The sequence below is a fragment of the Erpetoichthys calabaricus genome, chromosome 10, assembly GCF_900747795.2.
Source record: "Erpetoichthys calabaricus chromosome 10, fErpCal1.3, whole genome shotgun sequence".
Taxonomy (NCBI): Eukaryota; Metazoa; Chordata; class Cladistia; order Polypteriformes; family Polypteridae; genus Erpetoichthys; species Erpetoichthys calabaricus.
The window spans coordinates 147,298,193-147,305,142 of NC_041403.2; positions in this window are offsets into that span (position 1 = coordinate 147,298,193).

Genomic DNA, 6,950 nt, shown 5'->3' on the forward strand with positions numbered 1-6,950 from the left:
TAAGTACACGGTGCCGTAACGCTAGCGAGCTTGAGCTTCGTTCACGGTTTGTTCCTGCCTCGCGCTGTTTTCATGCTGTGGCTGGCGCGACACTGGAAGGATGGATGGATAGAATAATTAAACATTACGAAGATATTTCGATGTTCCTTAAACGTTTTGAAGAATCGGCGTTCTAAGCTTACAGATGGCTTAACGTCTATTACAGAGCTGATTGTGTGGCGATTGGGTATTTGAAGAAAGAAAAGTAAGGACAGGAATAGGGGGTTAGTACGTTTGAAAAAGACAGTACTTCTGTAATAAAGCATTCCATTGAAGGTCGTGCATGGCGCAGCAAGCATCTTGCGTAAGGCATGAACAATCACTGCGCCACCGTGTTCCCATGTTTAATAACATGCTTTAACTCATATCATCATGAAAATGATATCACGTATACTTCTCAGTATTTTAATTATTCAGAGAGCTGTAATATTACAAACGTAATGGATTCTGTGTCCTGTCGGAGGAAGAGCACGTAGTGATTCAGGCACATAGAGCACATATAAGATCAAATACAAAACAAAGCATTTAACATGCTACTTTAGTTACGATGGGATTTGAGAAACTAGTAAATTAAACGATTTTAAGATGAAGTGATGTTCTACTTTAATGACAAAATAAATTACGTGATTAAAGTGGAAATTTTGAGATTAAAGTTGACATTTCATGCTTTTTTCACACTGTGTGCCTTTTTTTCACTGTACCTTAATAAGCTTTCATATGACACTCCGTCGGTGGGCTACGACTCGCCTTTTCAAGCTGACTTTGATATGTGACAACTTTTTTATTTCGGGCACTGTGCGACTTTGTGAACTTGAGCTTTCGAGTTTCTCCGATACGCTATGTCACTCGATCAACTTCCTTTTGTTGCTTATATAACTGTTTAAACCAACAAATAGTACGTTTTTCTTTGCCTCCATTTGGTATTCGTTGAAATTCTTCTATTTTTGCTCGTACTTTTGCCATTGCCTTTTCACAGAACACTGGGCTTAAGGGCTATTTATATTTATTTGCATATTCAAAGAGGCGTAATTCTGGGAGGAGTTGGGGCGGGACAGCAGGCGCATGCGTTTATTTCCACGCTGAGCGGGATTTATGTAGCTGAAGAACGCTGAAGTTGGCGAACGCACAGATTCCTGCATCTGGATTTTTCTGTGTGTAAGCACATTTCGGCTTTTGTGCTTACGTCATGTTATAGTGCGAATTCTACGCACGGCGTTATGCATGAGGCCCCAGGACATTAAGATTGTTGTTTTGAAGCCATGGCTATATAGCTCCTTTAGCCTTGCCGTCATTGTCTTATATAGAAACTAGATTTTCTCTCAACGCACAGGTTTCTTGTACAGTATGAGATGTTTTTCAGACATTAAATATGAATTTTACCAATTTGAAAACCTTATTAGTTTTAGACTTTTTTGAATAATGAAGCTCTCCATTATCATAGCCTCACTCACCATCACTGTGTGGGTTCCATGAAGGTGTCTGCCAAGGTGCCAGGTAATTGAAAGTTACAAAATGTTCTCCATTGAAAAGAAGAAGCCAGAGTAGAATGTGTATATCCCTAGACCTGGTATGTCTTCTTAGATAGAAAAGATTCAATTAAAAAGGTTATTGTTGCATTTAAAACAACAGCAATATTTATTCTAATTTAAACTAAATAGCAGTGTGATCAAAAAAGGATTCACACAACTGTAATTTAAACACAAATTCTTTTTCACTGCAAAGCTCCTAGATGTTTGTTTGTTAACTTCAAGTTTTCAATAGGCAGACTGTTAATTCAGTATATTTTTGTAGAATATTATCTACATACCATTATCCGACATATAAAGACACAGCCATAAAGCCAGCATCTGCTTGGCAATGCATGTGGATCAACTTCTATAAAGCTAGAGAACCATGAATCATTCAAATGAAATATTGTGAATTATTTTTCTTTACAGCTGGAACATGATGTAAACGGTACATGGTCCATTGATTTGAACTGGGAGCCTGGCTTATTTCGCACTACGCTGCCAGATAAAATATGAAAACACGAAAGCAAACAGAGCATTTGTGAGTATCAGCTACAGTGGGATTCAGGGTGCAAGCACACCAGCAGGGTGGCACCTTTTAGGAAAATTCCAGAATGTGGGCATCTTTCAATCAGTTATTCCTCGTCAGAGTCCTGCTGGTGAAGTGTCTCCTAACCTCTAAGGGCTCCAATTGTAGGGAAAAGGGAACAATAGGAGCACATAGCAGTCACAAGTGTGTTCAGTTCATGCTTCTCTGGCTCTGCCTGTAAATTTTCCCCCCATTTTTAGGAATTGTTACTCTAACTACATCAACTTCAGCTAAACACATGGTGCTTGGTGTTTCGAAGGTTGAGTGATTAGTAGTCTGTGTAGAGTATACTGGCAGTTAAAGACGAGTGTGTGCTGATAGCACGTTGCTGCACACACCACACAATGAACCACCTGGATTGGGACCCGAATGCAGCGCGTGACACCTCAGCACCACACTGGAACACTGTGACGTGTTTTACGATGGCTGGTGTGCCAATCCTGACAACCACCAACCCACAAGTTTTCCCTGTAATTTGGAGGACCTGCTTGCAGGGCTGGATGTAGATTAACGTCAAACCCAGGACGGAGTAATTGCAGGTTAAGGGCCTAACGGAGTAGAAGACATTGATAAAAAGTCAAAAATTACAGAAAATACGTTTTTGTGTTTATAGTAAAGTATAAATCAACCATAACACTTTTGAGCTTGTCTGCATAAAGTTCAAAAATCCAATTCAATGGCTTAAAGCAAATTTCCATTATAGAAATGTGCATAAATAACACAAAACTGTTGTTTTTTGTGGCTGACTTCATCGACCTCTTTTACATTTTCAGTATTTATGTGCCACCTACTGGTGAAACTGAGAGGAAATTCCTGCTTCCATGACTTTATAACAGCTGAAATTATTTTTAAAAATGGGTTGCGTTAAAATCATCATCAGTACGTTAAAGCATACGTTCTTAAACTATGGAATCCATTTTGGGTTGTGGGTTGACAGGTTCAGAGTTCTGATTCACCGTTGTATTCAATAGGAACGGGTGGTCCAGTCCTAGACACGTGTCGAAGAGAATTAAAGCAAACAGGATGCACCTGATCACAATTTGGAGCGCCACAGCAAAGGATCTTAATATTTGCCGGACTGAGAGATTTCAATTGTTGATTTTTCATAAGTTTACAAACCTTTCTGAAAAGGTATAGATTGATGGACAAAAATGGCAAATGTATCCGTTTAAACCAGTGGTCTCAAACTCTGGTCCTGCAGGGCCCCAAGTGGCTGCCGGTTTTCATTCTGACCCTTTTCTTAATTGGTGACCGCTTTAGCTGCTAATTAACTCCTTTTCCATTCATTTTAATTGACTTGTTGTTTAAGATTTGTTCCCTTGAATTTCTTCATCGTTCCTCTGAATTGCTTCATTTCTTTCCTTAAATGGCACCCAAACAGAAATGAAATGTGAAGTGAGTGAGCCAACAGAAGACCAACTAAGTCAGGGCCTCAAACTCCAACAAATTTCATTCCAACCAGATGCTTACTTAGGCTCTGATTCTCGTTGTTAATTAAACCCGTTCTTTAATTCCATGGCTTATTGCTGCTCTCATTAATAAAAATTCTTTACTATATTCTGTAAGTGCCTTGAGCATGGGAAAGGCACTATATAAAATGTATTATTATTATTATTATTATTAATAATAATAATAGGTTACATTTATTGAGCGCCTTTCACAAACCCAGGGTCGCTTTACATACAGAGAAAAAAAAAATTACACAGACGACAAAAGTTTGTAGAAAGTTTTCATTTGCGATTTAAAAGTGTAGAAACAAGAGACTGAGGAAGAGAGTTCCAGAGTTGAGGGGCTATAGCACTGAAGGACCTGCCTCCCAAGGTGGAGAGTCTGGTGTGTGGGAGCAGTAAGGAGATTACTGCTCGAGGACCTGAGAGAGCGACAAGGAGTGTAAGGAGCTAGGAGCTGAGGGAGGTAGAGGGGGGCAAAGGCAGCATCTTGAATTTAATCCTTGATGGAACCGGTAACCAGTGAAGCTGGGATAGAACAGGGGAGACGTGAGCAAAACGCTTTGTGTGGGTGAGGACTCTGGCTGCAGAGTTATGAATGTACTGTAGCTTCTGTATAGATTTTGCAGGGAGGCGAATGAAGAAGGAATTACAGTAATCAATACGAGACATTATGAAACAATGAACCAGAGTTTGAGCATCAGACAAGGACAGAAATGGACGGAGGTGGGCAATGTTACGGAGATAATAGAATGAAATTTTGGAAAGAGACCTAATGTGTAACTCAAAGTTAAGTGATGAATCAAACTAGACACCAAGATTTCTGACAACAGGAGCAGGTTTGACAAGTGTACCATCAACAGAAATAGAGAAATTGAATGCCTTAGAAAGTTGGGATTTTGGACCTACCAGTAACACTTCAGTTTTATTGGCATTAAGTTTGAGAAAGTTATTTTCCATCCATAGCTTAAGATCAGTGATGCATTCCGTAAGTGTGCTAGGAGGTGAATCTGTAGGGGAGTCTGTACTAAGATATAACTGTATATCATCTACATAACAGTGGAAGTTAAGGCCATGTCTGCGAATAATCTTACCCAAAGGAAGGATAGAAAGTAGAAAAAGTAATGGCCCAAGGACTGAACCCTGAGGGACACCACGCGACACAGGTGAGGTTGAGGATATATATCGGCCGAGTGTTACAAACTGTTGCCTATTAGAAAGATAAGATGTCAGCCATTGAAGGGCTAAGCCAGAGATGCCTACAGCAAAGAGACGTGACAGGAGGATTTCATGGTTAACAGTGTCAAATGCTGCACTTAAGTCGAGGAGGAGGAGAATATTAAGGGAACCGCAATCTGCAGACCGGAGAAGATCATTGACTACACGGAGAAGAGCTGTCTCAGTGCTGTGCTGTGTATGAAAGCCAGACTGAAAAGACTCATAGAGTGTATTATCTACAAGAAAAGCATGGAGTTGTGTAGCAACCACGCGTTCCATCACCTTAGCCAAAAAAGGGAGATTAGAGATAGGGAGGATAACTGGAGGGAGAAGGAGGATCCAGGTCAGGTTTTTTAAGGATTGGGGTAACTGCAGCAGTTTTGAGGGCAGTAGGGACAGAACCTGAACTGAAACATGCATTTACTAATGAGGCAGTAGGACTACTAATTATGGATGAGCATGTCTTAAGCAGAGAAGTGCATTGTGCAACGGCATAAATTTCCAAAATTATTCATTTTATCTTTTCTAAGAGCACTGCTGAAATGTTTTGTGGACCTGGGCAGATCAACATTCCCGGGACCAGCTTTCTTAATTTTCAAATATTATGTGATGGACACCAGTTGTTTTGGCTCATTTTCTATCTCATTATTGTTTGACTGCTAATTAAGGAAAAAGAAACAAGTAAGGGGTCTGACTCTTCAACAGCCAGTCAAATAAAATGAATTCAAAAGATGTTAATTAGCAGCAAAAACAGGCCACTAATTAAGAAAAGGGTTAGAATGAAACCTGCAGCCACTGCGGCCCTCCAAGACAGGAGTTTGAGACCACTGCTTTAAAATTACATCAACACAATAATGTGTGCAGAAAGTAGAAGGGGCCTGAATACTTTGTGAATTTATGCTAAATTTCCTCTTGGGACAAATCATAAAGTGTTATTTATCCATCTTTAGTAAAGTGCAAAATACCTCTCTACTGTAAGCCATCCACATGCATTACCACACACAGTCAGACAGTACAATTGTCTCCACATTTTTAAACTGGAGCCCAGGCAGGTTACGCTACTTGCTGAGAGTCCTACAGCCAGCCAGGGTGAGGACTGAACTGGCAGCTTTCTGGTTTGCAGTCGGATCCCAAAGAAAGAACGGGGTGACAAGCTTTCACATTAAATGTCTGTTATTACAATGTACTTCTACAGTTAATTACACAGTAGTCATCGTGTCATTGTCTGTGCAACTCAAGGAATCGTGTAGATAAAAACACAATCGGATATGAAATAGAATGCTGTGCTCTCCCTTAAGTTATACAGTTTCTCTATTGTAATAATACTTAGTTACACAACAGCTCAAGAAGCAAAATATTCACTTTATTTAAAAATTCCAAACCGTGATATCATTTAATGGGCGGCATGGTGGCGCAGTTGGGAGACCTGGGGACCTGGGTTCACTTCCCGGGTCCTTCCTGCGTGGAGTTTGCATGTTCTCCCCGTGTCTGCGTGGGTTTCCTCCCACAGTCCAAAGACATGCAGGTTAGGTGGATTGGCGATTCTAAATTGGCCCTAGTGTGTGCTTGGTGTGTGGGTGTGTTTGTGTGTGTCCTGCGGTGAGTTGGCACCCTTCCCGGGATTGGTTCCTGTCTTGTGCCCTGTGTTGGCTGGGATTGGCTCCAGCAGACCCCCATGACCCTGTGTTCGGATTCAGAGGGTTGGAAAATGGATGGCATTTAAGTCAAAACGATGCTTCCCTGTAATATAATATAATCACAGCACTGAAGAGTGGCAATGTGTTGCATGTCGGTAACGCACGCAAGTAACAATTGCACTGCACTCTATAAATTTGCTAGTACTACTACTGTACTTCAATGTAATAAGAAACTGGTGAACAACTGGCCAAAGGAGAGGTTTGCATGCACTTATTTACTTGAACACTAGAGGTCACTGTAACTAAACATTCAACCTAAAATGGCTTCTTTCGTGCCTTGAGTTTTTGTTTTTTTTTTTGAGGTGAAAAATTTGGTGTTTTCCAAAAAAAAAAAAAAGGAAAAAGTCTCTATAAATGTTTTGAAATAAAAATAACATTCATTTGTAAATCTAGTGGCCATGCACGTTTTCAAATTACAAGAAACAGTCATTGCTAAAGATGCCTGAATATC